Genomic DNA, 20,954 nt, shown 5'->3' on the forward strand with positions numbered 1-20,954 from the left:
TAAGGGCTAATCTTCCTCAAGCAAAAAGAGAGAGTGTAATGGAGTCAGAAATACTCTACTATGAATTACAGATTTGCCAGTTAGTAACTGGCTTTGAGAAAGTTATGTAACATATTTGGTCCTCTCTTTCTTCATCTGTAAATGGACTTAATAATAATTACCAGTAATTTATTCAATAAATATCTAATAGAGCAAAATATGTGAGCAAGGTATGTAGTATTCATTGGATACACGACAGTGAATGAGATGGCTATGTTTTGTTTTCCCATGGAGCCTATATTCTACCCCACAGGGTTAGTACCTAAGGAGATAGTGTCTATAAAGCACTTATAAGCATGCCTGACTTACAGGAAATAACCAAAGGATGGAAATTTTTCTTATTATTATAATTATCTTTAGCAGCAGTGGCAGCATGTATGCAATGGTCAGGATTCTCTGGAGAAACAGAACCAATAGGGGATAAATATTTATATATAGATAAAGATTTATTAAAAGGTATCGGCTCACACAGTTATGAAGGCTGAGAAGTCCCATGATCTGTCTTGGGTCAGCTGGAGATCCAGGAAAGCTGGCAATGTAGCTTGAAGGCCTGAGAGCCAGAGAGCCAATGGTGTAGATTCCGGTTCAAGTCTGAAGGCCTGAAAATCAGGAACATCAAGTGCAGGAGAAGACTGATGTTCCAGCTTAACCAGTCAGGTCCAGAGTGAATTCAACTTTCCTCTACCATTTTGTTCTATCCATACCCTCAATGGATTGTGTGATGCCCACCTACACGGAGGAGGGCCATCTGCTTCATTCAGTCCAGCAATTCCAATGCTAATCTCTTCCAGAAACACCCTCACAGACACATCCAGAGATGATGTTTAACCAGCTATCCCCCAACCTGGTTAAGCTGACAAGTAAAATTAACCATCACTATATATATATATGAAATTACTGCATGAGATAGCTGAAAATCTGTGATCAGAGAGAAATACAGGGAATAGTAATGAAGGCTTGAAATATTGTAGAGATATCATTCAATTAGAGTATTTTAAAGACTGAAACTAAAATATTAGAAATATCATATATTGGATATTAACTTATCAATTAATAATGATAGACAATGGGGTCCATAGGAAGATTCTGAGAAAATATCTAGTTAAAAGCAATAGTAAACAGACTCAGGAAATAAACACTGGAGACCTTTCAATCCCAGTTAGTAACAAGAACAAATCAACAATATTGTTAATAATGTTGTGAAAATTCTAGGCTCTGCAAAGAAGATAAGAGAAAAGCAATTTAAATATTGGAAAGTAGAAGATGATTTATCATTATTTATAGGACATTCATATATTCCTTCAACAAGTATTTCCTAAGGATATGTCATACCTTCAGGAGCATCAAAAGATTCCCCTAAGGTAGTGACACTCATGAATGGAATTAAAAATGAATAAATGTTATCCATGGGAAGAAGAGGACAAAGTGTGTTCCAACAAAGAGAAAAAGTAAGAAAGAGAGAAAATAGAATAAACAAGGACATGAAAGTATTTGAAACCTAGATGGAGGGCAGTGGTTAGTAGTGTATGTAGGGATGAAGCTGGAAAGAGAAGTGGGGAAATGCTCAATAAGGGTCCTGCAAATTCATTTTTTCTCAAATTGGGAATATGGAAAGCCTTTCCAAGGAGTGTATAGGCACTGGCAATTATTAATAAATCAATATTTAGATCCTTTACTTCCAAAGTCACTTTACAAAATTGCTCTACTTCAGAAGAAGCCTGACTCAGGATAGGCACTGTGTGTTAGTGATTGTTGGGTTCCATTGTTGACCAAAGTTAGGCAAGGCATGCTGATTTTTTCCCCTATTTACGTTTATTAAGCATGTATAGTTTTACTCAAAAAAATATATTTTCAAGAGCTAGTTGCGGACTTTGATCCATCCCAGTATACATGGAGTGAGTCAGAATGATTTCACAATTATTCAGTTAATATAGACAACCTTACTGGATTACCAGAAAGGTTACTTTAAGGAATAAATCATATACCTGAATTGTCTCTAGCGAGTCCTACACTTAGTAGCAGCAGAATTCTTCTCAAATGAGTCTGCCTGTAGATTTTAGCTAGGAAATTCAGCGATTAGCTAAATATGGTTAAAACTGGAAAGATGTGGTTCTAAATCACTTCAGTCACCACTGCCATACTGACTGGCTACAAGGAAACAGCTTGCACATGTTTCTACATGTTCCTCTGAATTGATTGATGGAACAGACATTGTTTAAACCCCTACCTCATTTGGTGTTGTGTGGACTTGCTTTTCACAAAAGCAACAAACGAGATATGCTGAAACAGCATCTTCTGGAGTTTTAAGATCTGTTTACTTTTAAAAAATTAACAAGCAAATTACCCATTTCAATTATAGTTGCTTTTACATTGAGGACTTGTTTTGACTTTGTTAAACTAACATTTGTTAGGTAGAGCCCCTGGGATGATGGATCATGAGACTCAAAAAAAGACCACAAAGGAATTGACATAGAGAAATTTACTACTCACAGATCCTGGAGGAAGTACCAGAATGCCTTGAGGGGTCACATAAGGAGGTCAAGGTAGGGTTTGGTCACAGAGCTAGCAACAGGACATGAGCGCATGCCTTTTATTAGGGCTTGCAGGTGGAGTGCTTTGGGGTTCCTAGGCTAAGGCTGGATTGGTCAATTCAAACCAAAAAGAGTAGGGTTTTGGTAAGCTCTTCAGGACTCTTTTCTAAGAGACATCCAAGGGGAAGGAGCTGGGAGGCAGGAGAGGCTGTTTGTCGCAACGAATGTTGAGGGAGTAATATCCGGAACTTATATTTACTCGTAACTCTGTGTCTTATCTAGGGCATGTGCTCACAGAAGGGGTGGGTGTCTGTTCAAGGCATCTGCAGGCCACTTAGCCACACAAAATGGACGCCAAGCCAGCAATATTATGGAGTAGTTTAGTTAAACTCTTCATAGGACTATATTAAGTTTTGCTATGTTTTTGCACTTATAGTTTTAAAATTGATAATTAAGAGCATAGATATCTATCTCCTGGATCAAACTTGTGAAGCGTGGGAAGCTAAATCACGAATAATGATAGGTTGATGGGAGCTATTCTGAATGAATAAGACATTATCGCAAGCCACTCTTTCCTCCAGGCCCAATAAGTGTGTACTCTGGTTAATAAGTGATGGAGATGAAATTTGAACTCAAGTCTTCTAAATGCAGCACACTTCCCTCCGTGCTGTGCCAGATGCCTTCTCTGAGCTGTGTTACAAAATAAGACATGCAGTTAGCATTGTCGTAACTACTAAATGAAAGGCTATGGTAAAATAATTTCCAGATTTAAATTACATAAAGTAGGATCAAGATTCTAACTATGCATAATTGTTGGATAGGAGCAGGCATTAAAAACAAGGATATTACAAAATGTGAAATAATCCTCTCAAAGTGATTAATTAGAAAATGTCAAAGAATAACAAGTGATTAGGGACAAAGACTGAGAAACTTGTTCAACTTTAGCCTCATTCATTAATGATTTGTGGGCTTGAGTATGTTGTTTTATCTCCTTACAACTAGCTTTCACATCCCTAATGTTGGGATATAATTATAATTACCTCTTGGAGTTATTGTGAAGAGTGTTACATTTTTTTTGAGGAAGATTGGCCCTGAGCTAACATCCGCCGCCAATCCTCCCCTTTTTGCTGAGGAAGATTGGTCCTGAGCTAACATCTATGCCCATCTTCCTCTATTTTATATGTGGGATGCCTGCTACAACCTGGCTTGATGAGCACTGTATGGGTCCGCACCCAGGATCCAAACCAGCGGACCCCAGGCCGCCGAAGTAGAACACGTAAACTTAACTGCTGCGCCACTGGACTGGCTCCTGAAGATTATTAAATAAAGTTACCTCTTTGACATTTTTCTTCATAGTGCCTGGATTGTAGTAAGCACTCAATAAATGTCAGTTCCTACTGCTGCTACTACTTAATACTATCATTTACTTATCAAGCAGCCATTGTGGAAAGAAGCATCTACTTGCAAACCTCTTCTCTAGCAAGCCCTGAGGCCTTCGCCAGTAGAATCTAAGTACTTAAAAATGCTGGGGTTTGGGAAGGCCAGTAAAGTGTTCTCCTGACAAAGCATCAGGCAGATAGAGTGCTAAATATGAACTTTACTATTGATACAGCTATTGGAGAATATAGTAGCCTAATAATTCACTCCAGAGTTGAGAAGACTTACTCATCCATTTTGCTTGTGATCCAGTGCAGGGTTTCTTCCCCATGGGACAGGTTCCTTTTACTGCATGACAAAAACGGAATGGAATACATACTCCCTGCAGATAAACAAGTTACAAAAAGAAAGATTGGGAAATGCAATGAAGAATACATACCTTGATGGTGCTCCTACAATTATCAGTCAGATAATCCATTTATCTCCTTGAGACGCAGAGAATAGGTGAAACTATTACACTAATAGACGTCCCTCTACAGAGAAAGATGGAGGTGAAAGGACGATTCTCTCAACAACAATTGCCCTTTTTTTTTTGAGAAAGATTAGCCCTGAGCTAACATTTGCCGCCAATCCTCCTCTTTTTGCTGAGGAAGACTGGCCCTGAGCTAACATCTGCGCCCATCTTCCTCCACTTTATATGTGGGCTGGCCCTGCCCTCTTTTTTTTTTTTTTTAAATTTCCGTATCTACCTGTCCTTGATCTAAGAAGGTACTTTTAGACTTGAAGAGTGTGCCTATCCAGTCATTGCTGGACAGGTGCATCAACGACACTATCCCCACAAGGGAAGGTGTCACTATGTCCTCTACACTGTGTGCCCTGCTTGCCTTCAGGGAAAGATTTCACGTAGGGATCCAAGCCTCCTTGAGATCTTGGTTGTACTTCATTCTTCACTACAGTTTCCAGCCAAGTTGTTGTCATTTTAATATTGTTTGGGCATCAGGAAAAAAGAACTCATCAGAGACCTGCAAGGAAATATGCGTGTCCTTTGCTTTGTCACAGACAATGCAATCGTGGTCATTTTACACTAAGGAGTGCAACATTCCCCCATTAAAGAATGAGTTCATTGATGACTGGGAACACAATAAGATGGTTTTATAATATCTATTGAATGATTAAGTGAAATACAAATGTCTCATTTTGTCATTCAGGGAACTACACAGTAAAACGGTTTTCAACATATGTCACTAAACTTTACTCCATTTCACTCAATTGCTCTAGTTGAACAGTTCTTGATAACATTATACATTAGACAAGCTTGTGATGCTTATTTTAGCCTGACCCTGGGTATTCTAAAATAGGACTTCAGAGGAGAACCTGGGCTTACATGCTTTAAAAACCTACCCCAGGTGATTCTGATCTATAAACTCTCTGTTAAGAACTTTGCTGACGTGAGATAGCCCGATCTCAACCTAACAATTGACATTAGTGTTTGAAAATACATCAGATAATCCTTAAAACAAATTAGGAAATGTACACATTTTTACACACTGGTTTCTTTCTGTATAGAAAGCCCTGATATGCTGGTTAACTCATACTTATTTTTCATAAAATCATTTTTTTTTCTTATCATCTCTCTCACCCCCATCAACAGAGTGAAGCACTTACTATAATGGAAAGATCAGAGGCTTATTAAACGGTGTTTTGAACTCACAGATTAGCATCTGTTCTCTCCCAGCATCTCACTGAAAGGACCATTAAGATATTTTTAGTAGGCATAAATCCACAAGAACAAAGAAAAGGTGAGAAGACTGAAATATAAGGAGAAAACAATAAAATTTTGAATGCTGGAATGCAGATTGATGAATGATGGGTGACTTAGAAGACTGGAGAAAACTGAATCCTAAGAGTTTTCAGGGAGGATGGGCACAGGAGCCTCAGAGCATGCCTGTGGTTTCTACAGAACTGTGGGTGCCTCAGGATTTGGAAGCAATGAGGACCTTTACATTTGATGAGAGGCGAGCAAGGGTCAGGAAACAGGAGCATTGGTTAAGAATCTGTATTAGAGAGTTGCTAGGCATCTAGAACCTCTCTCCAACTCCCTCAGCCAGGTAACTCCACCCCCCTCTTCCTCGTGGCTGAGGGTTTAAAGTCTGGGGAGGTTAAACTAAAGGATCTTTAAACAAGGGAGTGCTGGCCATCGCAGCAAAAACAGATAGATTAAACAAAACCCACATATTAAAAAGTGAAACAACAGCTTTCAGCCTGAGAACAGACAGCCGGGCTGATACCACTCAGCAGAGTTCAAAGGATTCCTCTCTGCAAATTTTGAAGGCTATTGAAAAAGACTGACAGGACTGGATGTTGGGGATGCTCCCACATAGCCAAGTACCTACTCCAAAATATAGCTGAAGTGCATTCAGTGCATCTTTACTGAATTCCTTCTATGTGCACAGCACGGTTCTAGCTTCTGGGAATATAGCAGTAAATATTTATATTGCTATAGACAGATGATAGATTGATAGATAGGTAGACAGATAGATAGATAATAGATAGATAAATGTAATGTGATTCAAAAATCCCTGTCCTCATAGAACTCACATTCTCGTCATGAGAGAAAGGCAAGAAAAAAAAGTCGGGAATGTTACATAATAACAGCTAATATAAACAAATACTTTCGTGGTATTGTGGTATTTACTTTGTGCATTGACACTTTACGTACATAAACTAACATCTAATCCTCATCAATTTTATGAGGCAAGAACTATTATTATCCATATTTTACAGATGAAGTAACTGAAAACAGACAAAAAGTAACTTGCCAAAGGTGTGACTTTTAAGAGGCAAACTAGTACAGTAGCCCCCCTTATCCATGAGGGATGTGTTCCAAGACCCCAGGTGGATGCCTGAAACTGCGGATAGCACTGAACCCTACATAAACTACGTTTCTTTCTATACATACATACCTATAATAAAGTTAAATTTATAAATTAGGCAAGTAAGAGATTAACAACAATAACTAACAATAAAATAGAACAATTATAGCAATATACTGTAATAAAAGTCATCATTGATCTTAGCAATGTCAGCATGTGAATTTTTTTCTTTCAAGTGGAGAACTTTCACTTTTTCACTTAATGTAAGCACTTTACAGTTTCTCTCTGGCATGTCCAAACTGCCAGTATCATTACCCTTGCACTTTTGGGCCATTATTAGATAAAATAAGGGTTACTTGAACACAAGCACTGTGACATCGCGACCGTTGATCTGATCCAAGAAGGCTACTAAGTAACTAAAGAGCAGGTGGTGTATACAGTGTGGATATGCTGGACAAAGGGATGATTCATGTCCTGGGTGGGACATGATGATTCATCCATGGGTGGGATGGAGTGGGATGGCATGAGATTTCATCTTGCTACTCAGAAGGGTGTGGCAATTTAAAACTTATGAATTGTTTATTTCTGGAATTTTCCATCTAAATGTTTTGAGATGAAGTTGACCTTGGGTAACTGAAATTGCAGAAAGCTGAACCACAGATAAGGGAGGACTACTGTATTTGAATCCAGATAATCTGGTGCCAGAGTCTGTGCTGTTAATAGTATGCTATACTACCATAATTTATATGGTGCTGTGTTCCACCAAGAAAGAGAAAGCTGGGGACTGGGTATAGAGAATTCTGCACCTGGTGGGGAACTAGGTTGTGGAGAATGGCAGGATTATGATTTTAAGTAGAGTTGTCAGGGAAGACTACATGCACACTGAGAAGAGACGTCTCAACAATGTTCTGAAGGAAATAAGGGACCTGCCATGCAGCTATTTGGTATAAAAAGTACTTAGCAGAGGGAACAGGTGAAAACCCGAGGCCAGAGGAAGCCTGATACGTTCAAGGAACCAGCGTGGCTGTATCAGAGTGAAAGAGGTCCAGAGTAACAACAGAAACATATAGGGTTATCCAGGACCCCAACCAAGTATCTTCTAAGCCATAGTTATGATTTTAGCATTTAGTATAATAGAACAAAGAGACCAATGAGGCTTTTAAGCAGAGAATGCCATGATCCCAGGATCTTGTTACTGAGCAATGGGCTCACTCTGCTTGCTGTGATCTGAGCCATTAACCACAACAAGTTAGAGCCTGAGAAGCGAAGCTTGAATTCTATTAGCCAGCATAATCAAAAGATGGGTGACCAATGTCTCAAAAAAAACCCGCCTTCCAAAATTACGAATCTTGAGGTAGGTAGATAGGGAAAAGGGACGATAAGGAGGAGGTTTAGAAATGTTGGCCTTTGTTCATCACAGGCTCCAGGTTCTTTCACTGTTCTTTTCTTCTGTCAATGAGGATGAATATCCCACAGGTATTCTTTCTTCCTGGAGGCCTTCTTAATCCTTAGGAAAATTCGTTAAGATTGTTAAGAACAAAGCTATCAGAGTACCTCAGCAAGGTTTGTGCACAGGATCAGGGCCAGAAAATCATGAAAGCATGCAGCAATTTATAAGGATCACATGATAGAAGGGCTTTAACTAGGAAAAAGTTATTTAGTGTAACAAGATGGCCTCACTTACGTTCACTTACAATCTGACTTATTATTAGTGATTGTTATGTCTGCTTTGTTGAGAATAGATTTAGGGGCAAGGGTAAAAGCAAAGAGGCTTTTGCAATAATCCAGAGAGAGATGATGGCAACTTGGATGATGGGGGAAGCTGTGGAGGTGGTTATATGGCCACCGTTCAATGAGCGCTACATGTGATTAAAAGCTTTCAACAAAAATAAAAATTTTCACAGCATGTGATTTCTAAAATAGAATTTTATACCCAGATAAAGTAACAGTATGAGTGTTGATTAGGGATGTTTTCAGAAATATCACTCAAGATTCTTAGTAATAAACAATAAAACCCTCTTACATTACTTAGAGAGAGATATATTACAGTCTGTTATGTAGCTCTCAGAATCTCCAAGTGGACTAGAAAGCTGAGCTCCAAAAACACATAGTGGGAGCATGTCCACACCAAGGAGCTTATTCTAGTGAAATCCCCACCGTCGCCCTATGTGTTACTAACATCACATCCAACAGAAATATCACAGCTTGAAGTTATGATTCTCAGAACAGGACGCTGGAAGCTCCAACAATGGACCCCTACAGAGCTTGATACTACCACCATAATTCTTACCAAAAGATAGATTTTACGTATGCCTGTGTCCTTTATTTCAAATAACAGGCCCATATGAGTTATTGTGAAACCAAGGCCATGTGCCTGTGCACTAGCAACAAGAAAGCCTGGGAAAATGAGTTGTGCCATTTGTGCTGGGACATGCAAGTTAAATAGGATATAATCCAAACTTAGGAAGTGATTTCTAAATATATTGGATATAAACACAGACTAAAACCATGATAGATTTTCACTACATTCCACATTTGCCTACTCAAAATCGAAATATACCTTTTTCCTACACATACATTTCCCTAAACAACACAACACAAATGGTGTGTTCATTCAATAAAAGTAAGCATACCCTCTTCCTAAAAGTGAGAAAACTAAGATACATCTGCGTTTAAATTCAGGTCTTTGAATAAGCCCCAGGTAAAGTATAGAATCTACCAGTTAATTACAAAATCAGTATGAGGCTACATTTTATATTTAACCACCATCTGCATGTCTTATTTAATTAGCAAAGGAATTACGGGTTAAACATGAAGGAAAATACTACAAAACAAAGAACAAAACACGAGTAGATACTTTTCTAATTTAGTAGTTTTAATTTATGCAACTTACCACAATTCCATAGTTGGTGTTTTTTCTTTTTTCGAGGAAGATTAGCCCTGAGCTAACATCTGCTGCTAATCCTCCTCGTTTTTGCTGAGGAAGACTGGCCCTGAGCTAACATCCATGCCCATCTTCCTCTACTTTATATGTGGGATGCTTGCCACAGCATGGCTTGCCAAGCGGTGCATAGGTCCACATCCGGGATCCAAACTGGTGAACCCTGGGCCACTGAAGCGGAATACGTGAACTTAACCATTGCACCACCAGGCCAGTCCCTCCATAGTTGGTATTTTTACCTTCTTTTCTTCACTGCAAGTTTCCTCTTTCTTTTACCCCTAACCAGAATACAACTACTCAGGATTTTTACCTGAAAGTAAGATTTTTTTTTTTTTTTTTTTTTTACTTTACTTGTGGCTTAATTCCTGAGGGACCTGAGTTCATGGTGACCTTGCTCATACCTCTTATATTATCTTTTATCACTAGGTACTGTAGGATTAAGAAGCACATCAAGGTATTCCCCTGCATTTCAAACATTCTCTTTACCATCCCAACTTGTGGTAGCAACTCCATTTTTCTTGGTAATCTACACTAGCTACTGCAGCCATCATCAAAATATAATTTTAACCTATAAAGTAGTAGGGGCATGAAAAGCCTGAGATGGCCAGAATGCAGCCACGTATTCCATTTAATATAAGATGTTTTGTATTCATTAGATTTGGGAGACAATTCTTCTGGATCTCTTCCATTTTTTGTACCTCTTGCTAGTGTAGGCACTTTTGTGCTAGACTTTTTTTTCCAGAGTGTTTGTATAGCAAAAAACTTTGGAAGATGGAAATAGTATCCACCTGATGCTGAACAGAAGGCAGATCTGTTTGCTGTCCAGTTTAATAAAGCTAACGTCTCCATGTGGGGCAAATTTTGGTTGGGTTTGCTTGCAATCCATTATAAAAAATTGAGATTTCTTAAGATTCGAATTCCTCAGCTGTTGTCTTAGCCTCTCCAGGCTGCCATAACAAAATGCCACAGACTGGGTGGCTTAACAGAAATTTTTTTCTCACTGTTCTGGAGGCTTGGAAGTTCAAGATTGAGGTGCTGCCACAATAGGTTTTATTCTGAGACCTCTTCTCGTGGCTTGTATGTGGCTGTGTGCTCACATGGCCTCTCTCTCTCAGAGAGAGAGAGAGAAAACACACGCAAGAGAGTGTTCTGGTATCTTTTCTTATAAGGACACTAGTCCTGTTAAATCAGATTCCCACCCTTGGGACATCATTTAATTTTAATTGCTTTCTTAGAGGTCCTATATCCAAATATAGCTACATGGAGGATTAAAGCTTCAACAAATGACTTTGGGCGGAACACAGACATTCAGTCAATAACACCTGTATGCAAACTCACTGTGTGTGCAGCATCTACTTTTGGTCAGTCCCTGGACTTGGGTTAAAGCGAAGGAGAATCAACACAACCATTAAGTGCATTCTTGCTGTGCTGTGAGTAATAAAGTGCTTTTTCCTACTCAGAGTCTCCTCTCTTCTGTCTGCATCTGTTAAACTGTGACCAGCTAACTTGTTAGCTTGAAAGAAGGATAAAATCTCAGACCCCTCACAGTTCTTGCCTCCTGCAGAAGCAGCCTTCCCTGTTATACCAAGACTCTAAACCAACAGAGCCCAGATTCACAAAGACAGAGGAAATAAATTTAATAATGAGTTTATTGATATAGTTGTCAGAATTGTCACTCTGAATTATCCATTTCTAATACCACTGAATCTATGTAAATTGGCTATTCTGGTAGCAGCTGCACATGTTGGTAGCTTTTTCAGAGCATAAACTACACTATTTTGAAAATATACTAACCTCACAAAATGCTATCATCTGCTGGTGTCTGAATTTTACTATCTATAAAGCCAGCTGCATCTGAGTGGTTGAGTCCATCCTAAGATCAGTGGTTATCATGAACATCAGTCCATTACCTTAGTTTTCTGCTCTAAAATACATTTCTTTGTGTGAATAAGGCAGGAACATGACAGGCAGGGAAAGGAAATCGAAATCCACAAAAATAAATCAGTACCTGATTATATAAATACGACTTTACAGAGTTAATCAGTACTTTGGCACATTGAGTAGTGGTGACAGTAGTCAGTTCAGCCTTGGTGAGGAAAATCTAATGAGGAGCTCATGCAAATGCTCCATCCTTGCAAACATGGACACTTCATTCATGAGCTAATTGAGCAAGTAATGATGTGACTTAAAAAATGAACTGATATCCACAGGGCAATTAATCTTTTTTCATCTGCTTATTGAAAGCCTCCTTTGCAACTTATGTTGTATTAAAAAATTACATGGAACAAAATCTTATCACACTCTAGCCCCATTCTAAGAGATCTGTCCATGTACCTCTTACATCTTTCCCAGAACTTCTTGTTACCAATCCTCCTATATTGTTCTTTTCAAGTTCCTGAACATCTACCAAACAATTAGACCCTACTCATGAATAAAAGTATATCTCCTTCCAGGCATCTCCACCAGAAATCTCCTTTCTGGGAAGAGAGATGTTTCTTCCAGGAAAAATAAACCACAAAACATACCTCCTAAAGTTCTGTCTCTTTGAAAGATTTCCTTCTCCACTTTTCTTTCTAGGTCGGTGGAGCCGCCATGCTACAGCAGTCTCCTTCCAGCCTATGGTCTGCTAACCAGGAGCGCTATTTTCCCTCTTCAGTCAATTAGTCCTAGGGAAATTCCCATGAGAAGGAAGGTGGGGATTGGGAGAGGAGTGACAGTGAGGGAAGAGTAGGAACATGAGTAGTGTAAGCCACGTGCTCATGCAACTGACTGCGCCTTACGTTCCCACCAGAAGCAAGTCCTCTACGTGCCACTTCCACTTGATGATAGTGGGCTGCCGGTCATTCTTGAATTCATTAAGGCCAGTGATTCCAATAAAATCCAATTAATTATTGACTTCAGTCACTTGGTCACCTGGTACTCAGTCAGTTAGTTCCTACTATGAATCAGGAGTAAGTCAAGCCTGTTTTTGAAAGGAGGGCGATATTTGACAAGTTAATTTCCCCAAATCCTAAGGTAATCCTCTGTGATCCACTTATCCTGAGGTTAGCATTTTTTTTTTTAAGAGCCATATAGTAGATACTTTAGGTATTTGGTTTAATCACAACAGCTCAATTTGGCCTTTGTAGCACAAACAAAAGTAGTCAAAGATTGTCTCTAAGTGAATAGGCATGGCTGTGTTCCAATAAGACTCTATAAAATCAGGCATAGGCCTCATAAGCTCGAGTTTGTTGACCTCTGTTCTTACTAGAGCTTGTCACTAATTCCACAGAACATTCCAATCTTCCACAAAAATCTAAGTAACTTTGGATCTTCTGGTTCATGGGGCCAAGTGCAGAACTGGTTGCATTGTAGCTTGGAGAGATGGAGAGAATTCTCTCGCTTTGAACCTTATTCAAAGCTGGTAGCCATTGGGATAACTTAACAAATAGGATAGACCCAAATGTTTTCTTCCCAACCTAAAGGGGCTCAATAAAGCATTGTGCATCTTTCCTAGTTCTAATGAGTATACTTCACTTTAGAGTATATTTTTCAAATTTCCTAGAACACCAGAAACACTGAAATTTTGCAGAATTGGGAGGTCCATTTGTTCATGGGATTTATCTTATAGCTTATGACATAAATTTGTATTATAAGTCATTCAAACTACTGTCACTTCCTACTTACTAGAGTCTAATAGTATCACATTATTGATGTAGTAGATCACAGATTGGCATTTTTTCTCTAAAGCATCAGAAAATAAATGTTAGTGTTTATGAGCCATATTTAGTTACTGCCCCATATTTGTGTGTGCATGTTTTTACAACCATTTATAAATGTAATAACCATACTTAGCTCACAGGCTTTACAAAAGCAGGTTGTAGGCTGAATTTGGCTAGTGGACTACAGTTTGCCAATCCCTTTACTAGTCCAATTTCATGTACTTTGAGAACTGGGATTAACAAGGCTCTGTAAAACTGAATTACAACACCGATCCAGATAATTGATTCAGCTCTAAAGCATAAGACTAAAGATATAATGCTACCTCTGTTGACTGACTGACTGCAAAGTGCTTCTGGTATTCTTTACCTTATGGTAGTAGAAATAAATAAAGCAGAGACAAAGGCTTTCACTGATTTCCTACAGCAAAGAGACAACAGGAAGAAGAGATACTACTGCAATTGTCTTTTGTTTGCATTCACAGTAACCAACAGTCGTCGTCCAGGAACATCTGGCTTCTGCCCATATCAAATAGGTGAGTTAACTGGGGAAAAGTGATAAGAATCTTGCAGATCTTTGATGCTGGCATTATGCTCTGCAGTCCCTCAAGCATGTAATATTATTTTTGATTTATTATTTTGGAAGAAAAGAAAAATTCCAGGACCTCTTAATTACCACCTCATGTCCCAGTATCTCTAACTCTGTCAGGGAATTAATGTAGGAATTGTGATCATTGTTGAGTATATACTTTTATCCCCAGAAACCAATGAGACCACGTTATCCTTGTGGTCCACAGTGATGCTGTGGATCCCCCAAAGTTAGCATTAGCTCAGAATCAGTATACAATCATCCTCAAATAGTATGGGCATTTTACTTTACTCAGTCGACAGTAAACCTGGAAAACAGCTATAAGGGAAGGCTAGGAAAGAAATTTACAACACATTTTTATGATATTACCAGAGTTTCCTTACTCAAGTGTATCCAGAGGACTTCAGAGGACTTGGATTCTGTGATCTGATACAGGTTTAGGAATTGGGTACCAGGCATGGCTATTATGGTGGCTCAAATCTGATCTCTGATTGGCACACATAAAATATTCCCAGTTCCACCAATCAAGTAGGAGCTTTCTGAGTAGATACAGGATTTATTTCTAAGGACACCATGATCAATAAGTAACCACCAAAGATTTATCTAGTTCAGACCATTCTGGTGCTAAGTAGAGTAAATATATCTTCCTCCTATAAATTAGAGCTGCTTCTTGATTGTTTTCAGCATCGATACTGAAGAAAAATATCCATTTCATTAGCAGTATCTCCCATTGACCCGTGATCTATAGAAATTAGATCTTTTCAAAGATTCTATTCCTATCCCCATCAATATATTTCTGAAAGTCATGGTGAAGAGACTTTCTCATCGACTCTATCATAGGACTTAGATAGGAGGTGGGTGTGCAAGTAGCTAGACCCACAACAATATATCTGAAATTATTCTTTTCTCCCTGTTTAGCATCATAAAAATATATTCCTGCACCTATTTCTGATTCATGTCGAGATAATTTAGCAAAATTTTGTACTAATTTTGATTTGTAGTCCTCTCCTGGCCTTATCTCCAAATATAGTCACATTCTCAGGTACTTGAGGTTAGGGCTTCAAGATATGAATTTTGAGGGGATATAATTCAGTCCATAAATAAAATATATTTTTATTACATAATTACATATATTATATGTATATGGTATGTGTGGGTATATATATACCTTCTTGTCTTTCTCTCAAGGAGAATAAGAGAAAGAGAGAGAGAGAGGGAAGCTTTAAATTAAGGTAGCCTTTATTGTCAATCTCAATTTTGCTATGGTTGTAGGAAAGTTATTTCTAATTTTGAAATATTTGTTTCTTGCCTGAAAATACAAGTTTCAGTGGGTTATGTAATATACATTTTACAAAATTTCTAGCCCAATAACTGCATCTAGTAAGCTCTCTGAGCACTCACTGGATCTCGTACATTCCTAATACTATCCATAATAATGATATTAATGTGTGAAATATGCATTTATTCACTCTGGCATCCGTTCAACACTTATTGCATGTTAATTACATTTCATGCAATTTTCTTAAGAAGAGTATGTAAGCATGAAGCATTTCTAAGGCTTCCAGAATTTATATTTAAATCCTTATATATTTATATTATATTAGTGAAGGAAACAAAGATGTAAACAGACAGTGAAACACAGGGCTGGGCTAGGTGGCACAGTGGTTAAGTTCACACCTTCCACTTCGGCAACCCTGGGTTTGTCGGTTTGCATCCCAGGTGCAGAGTCACGCACCACTTGTCAAGCCATGCTGTGGCAGGTGTCCCACATAAAATAGAAGAAGATGGGCATGGATGTTAGCTCAGAGCCAATCTTCCTCAGCAAAAAGAGGAGGATTGGCAGCAGATGTTAGCTCAGGGCTAATCTTCCTCAAAAAAAAAAAAAAGGTGAAACACAAATTTGTGCTTGCTATGACAGAAACCTCACAACACACTAAGGAAGCATAAAAGTGAGGAAGGTCAATTCTACCTGTTGGGAAGATAGAAGAGGAGGCAGAGTTAACATGGGTTTTATAAAAAAGATGATGGGCAGGGGCTGGCCCCGTGGCCGAGTGGTTAAGTTTGCGCGCTCCGCTGCAGGCGGCCCAGTGTTTCGTTGGTTCGAATCCTGGGCGCGGACATGGCACTGCTCGTCAGACCATGCTGAGGCAGCGTCCCACATGCCACAACTAGAAGGACCAACAACGAAGAATATACAACTATGTACTGGGGGGCTTTGGGGAGAAAAAGGAAAACAAAATAAAAATCTTTAAAAAAAAAAAAAAAGAAAAGATGATGGGCAACTTAGAATTGTACTGTTAAATAAGAGTTCACAATAGGAAAGAAGTGCTTTTTAGGGGCTGGCCCCGTGGCCGAGTGGTTAAGTTCGCGCGCTCCGCTGCAGGCGGCCCAGTTTCGTTGGTTCGAATCCTGGGCGCAGACATGGCACTGCTCATCAAGCCACGCTGAGGCAGCGTCCCACATGCCACAACTAGAAGGACCCACAACGAAGAATGTACAACTATGTACTGAGGGGCTTGGGGGAGAAAAAGGAAAAAAAAAAAAAAAAAAAAAGAAGTGCTTTTTAGGTAGTACAAGTAGAAAAGCAAAACAAACCATGAATAAAAAGAATGGTCCATTCAGGAAAATGAAAAGAATGAACATAATTGGAAGCGAGGCCACAGGGGGACTGTCAAGAGATTACACTGCACCAAATACATTTTCTCAGCATTATTTTATGTAGTACTGATAGTATCATTTGAATAAGTAGTATTATTCTCTCTGTGTTATGAATGAGAAAAATAAGTTTATAAAGGCTAAATCCGTTGCTCAGTGTCACTCTCATAAAAAGGGCCAGACTCCAGGATTGAATCTGTGCACCTTTCTCTTAGTCCTTACTGCTCAATTAATGCTTGCTGAATGGAGCTTTGAAAAAAAGAATGCTTGACTGAAAATGTCATGCCAATGTACTAAAACCGTGTATTCTTGGGAGTTAAACTTTTTCTAAAAAATTATCTTTATTTACTTAGTTGTTTAACCTGTCTCCTCTCCTTCCTCCCTCCTCCACCACAAGAACATAAGCTCCAAGAAAGCTGTGGAGTTTTCTCCAGCACTTTGCAGAGCCTGGCATGTAGGAGATACTCTGTTAGAATTTGCTGTATGAATGAAGTAGTCTCTTTGCGTATGGAGGTGACTTACCCTGCTTCTGCTGAAAGGCTAACAAAGATAGGGAGGAAGGAAGAAGTAGAATACCCTCCAGTGTGTACTCAGTGGCTGTTTCAGATGTCCTTCAGTGGATCTAATTCTCTTTTCTTGGTTCAGGCACAAAAGACTTCTGTTTGGCTGGGGGCAAGGGAGTGGGCTCCTGGAATTGCAGCCCCTGGGGGCTCAACCTAACATGCCAATCCCTTCCTCCCATGGCCAGGCCCTTCCACTTAATCTGCCTGTTCACAGACACAGGAGGAAAGGGCTTTGAGAGAGCTTATGACTATTCCCCAAGCTGAAGACCTTCAGACACAGTCTTCAAGGGGCTCCCTTTGGCTTCAGGCACTTCTTCATGGCAGAGTGGGCTGACTGGGGAGGAAGCCGGGGCCACAGTCCCTCCACAGAGGGAAAAGGTACTCTTGGCCTGGGCAAGGCATCCCCCACACGGGGGGGCCTCCTGAGTTAGACAGGGCTGGTTTTCCCCACAGAAGAAGACGTAGGTCTTCATTGGAGGGGTGACAGGTCCTAGGTTGGTAGTGGGGGCTTGGAGTGGCACTGAGGGTGACTCCAGAGAGAGCTGTTTTCCAGGAGCACAATGAATAATGAAAGTTGGGTGAGCAGTGGGGATGGCCTTCTGATGGCGAGTCTGCTTCCCACTTGAGCTGGTTTCAAGGCCCACGACTTTGGGGCTGGCTCTCTGGTCCTTGGGGTCTTCTGAAGTGGCCATTGCTGCTGCCACAGCACCTGGCCTAGCTCTAGCAGGAGGAACAGCTCTCAGCAGGCTTTTCCAGGATGTCAACAAACTTTTTAGAGTAAAAGTAAACAGAGAAGCAAAGCTCTAACCAGCAAATGGAAAGTAAGATTTGGTCTGTTTCAGGCTAGAATAAACCCTCAATTTTGTTCTTCCAAAAATATCTTTAAGAGAAGATCTGATTTGACATAGTTAATATATATATATATATATGTTTTTGCTTCTTTAGGTCAAGACTATTGTGCTGATAACTGACTAGGTAGTGATTAGGACTTAATTATGACCTTCTCAATGTGTAAAGAAGCTAGGATAATATAAGAGAAATATCCTTCACATGTAAGATCATTCATTTTTTCTGGAAATATTTATTGATATGGATAGCTGTCAAAATACTTAAAGGTTTCATGCACACAAGAAGCCAACACAACTATATCTATAAAACTTGGTTTCATTCACTACAGACCATTTATTGTGTTAAAAAGTTGTGCTGTTGACAATTATAATCACTGTTAATTAGTCTTTAAATGATATGCCTATCTTATAGCTCAGGAACACCCAATTGTCCAGCCAACTAGGCAGAATCTCTGATTATCCTGAATTTTTATCTCTTCCTAGTGAATGTAGACACAATGCAGTCCTGTATTATTTGTTTTTGCATTCCCTGAGGCTCAGGACCCATGCAGAAGAGTGAGAACTCTATATTGGGGCCACTAGAATTTCCTCTCTCCAGAGGACGCTGTTTAATTTCAGTGGTGCAAGTGGAGTGGGGGTGAGAGAACCTCTGGGAAGATAGCAATATACCTTATAGGTTATGTAGGTTTTTGAAGCAAAGGGTTAAAAAAAATCAGCTTCAATATGAGAATTTATTATTTATTTATTTATTTGTTTGTTTTTTAAAGGTGACTTTTACAATCCCTTTGCAAAAGACTGCAATTTCACCATTTAGGAATGATTTAGGGGAACAACAAAAAATCAGACAAAAAGGGAGAATGGCATGCGTGTTAAGGTCTAAAAGTTTGGAAATTAACTATTAGAATCTCTTTCTTCAATCTCTTAATTACATTTTTAACTTTAACTCCATTGTCACTGTAGAGTAACTTTGAAGAAGTTCTCTGAGTTTTAGGCTTCAGATTAATAACATTTCAGATAATTAGCAGAAGAATCGAATAGCTTAATAGCTGTGGAGGCATGAGGCCTATAGAAAGAAAAAAGACCTTTAGTTGAAATTGCCTTGGGGTCACATTAGTACTTAATCAACGTGAGGGCTAATGGTGATACAGTGAGGCTGACTGGTTCAACAGGCTCAGAGCTTCTGCTTTAAAAGTGCATATTTCAATAGCAGATAATGCTTTAAAAGTTTGATGGCAATTTCCAGGAGTTTTCATTATTTTGAAATTAGAGACATAGATTATAATATAGTGAAAATTAGTCCTACTTTAATGAACCTACAGTAACAGTCCATTAAATTCAGAATCCTAAGCTCTGTAATTGATAATTTAAAAAACTTGAATCATCTAGATGTATAATACCATCAACTTTGGTTTCACTCAAAAAAAATAAAACAATACTGCTATTCAAAGCAGCAAAGCAACTGTGCTGTGCTGCCCCTAAGGAGAGGGAAGTGGATTCATTCTCAGATCCTTGCCTCAGTACTTTTATTGTTTCAGAAATGACAGAGGGGCAGGCATGCTGATATGCAAATAACACCTTCCCTTCCTGCTTTGCAAGTGACTTGGTGAAACTGTGGATTGTTCTGGAATCTTTAAAGAGCTTTCCTTCCATTCAGCCTTGGTGCCAACCAGTTGAGGGGTTGCATACTCTCTTCTGTCCTCCTTCCTTCCTCACTTGTACATTTTGGCCCAGGGTTGTACCAAAGAGGAATGTCACTGAAACCATAATGTAATTACTACATTTCAAAGCACTTACCAGTAATTGATGCATTACATATTTATTTGTTCATTGTATTTCTTTGCTGTCCATCTTTATTGTCTACCAGAATGTAAGCTTCAAGAGGGAAGGACTCTTCTCTATCATTGTTTGTTTGTTTTCTCATTGTTGTATCCCCAGTACCTAGGACAGTTCCTGGCATATAGTAGGTGCCTCATACATTTTTATAGAATGAATAAAAGTTTCAGTAAGTGAGTGGATTTAGATCCTTATTTCTTTTTTATCCCAATATCTCTTACAAAAATCATGATCGCTCACTGGCATAAGAGTAAATATTCTCCTGTCTGATCCCTGGGTCTGAAAGTGTCCGGTCAGCACATGGAGCAATTTCTAAGTGTCTTATAAACAGCATCGTGGGTCTGATCAAAGCATCACATAATAGCTCTTATCCTTTGTTTATTCTTCATAGTCAGTCTTCTTCCCTGACTTTTCTAGACAAATTCCTGCCACCTAATGCTCTTTCATGCCTCTGCCAGCTTCCTCTCACTCCTCTTAGCTACCCCCATGTGCCCATCTAGGATAGACAGAGCCTGGAAATTACCTTTAACCCCAGGCAGGATCTCGGGACATCTGATGCTCTTGCTTGTTCCCTGAAATTGTTCATCTCCCAAGGATTCTTTTAATTTTTTCCTCATGGTAAACAAGTGCCCTTGTTGATGCCCTGGTCTTTCACCTGACATGAAATGTTATCTCTACTCAGAACTCTCAAACTCAGGCTTTTTGGTCATTGATATCTTACTGGAACAGATCTAAATTCCCATATGCTGGTTGTATTTGGTTGATGGGCATTCATCCCTATAGGCAGGCTTAGAACTTCTGGGAATGCACAGCGGTTGACACAGCTGGCATTTTGCTATTTATCAACTGTGATGTCATTGGTAAAAATTGCATCTGAGGGTTAATAAGAGTCCGTCCTAGGTCATGACAAAATAAGCAATAAAGTAAGTTAGTAATAAGCAATAAATAATGCTTATTAAAGTAAATAAATAAGCAATAAAGTAAGTTAAAGAATGTAATAGGAAATT

At 39.1% G+C, this 20,954-nt stretch overlaps 1 long non-coding RNA gene and 1 pseudogene across 2 annotated transcripts in view; both read right to left on the reverse strand.

The window, feature by feature from the left end:
* Positions 1 to 469: 469 nt before the first annotated feature.
* LOC139045771 (uncharacterized) overlaps positions 470 to 20,954 on the reverse strand; it is a 70,029-nt gene continuing 49,544 nt past the window's right edge. Inside the window, exons 3-4 of one of the 2 annotated variants that reach the window (XR_011504860.1) lie at positions 4,236 to 4,329; positions 470 to 3,260 (exon numbers count right to left, since the gene is read on the reverse strand). This is a non-coding gene — a long non-coding RNA (uncharacterized lncRNA). The remainder of the gene's footprint in view (positions 3,261 to 4,235; positions 4,330 to 20,954) is intronic. The other variant, XR_011504861.1, reaches the window with a different exon arrangement.
* Positions 17,515 to 17,958, reverse strand: LOC106831820 (steroid receptor-associated and regulated protein pseudogene; annotated as a pseudogene).

This window comes from Equus asinus, chromosome 7 (genome assembly GCF_041296235.1).
Source record: "Equus asinus isolate D_3611 breed Donkey chromosome 7, EquAss-T2T_v2, whole genome shotgun sequence".
NCBI classification, from domain to species: Eukaryota; Metazoa; Chordata; class Mammalia; order Perissodactyla; family Equidae; genus Equus; species Equus asinus.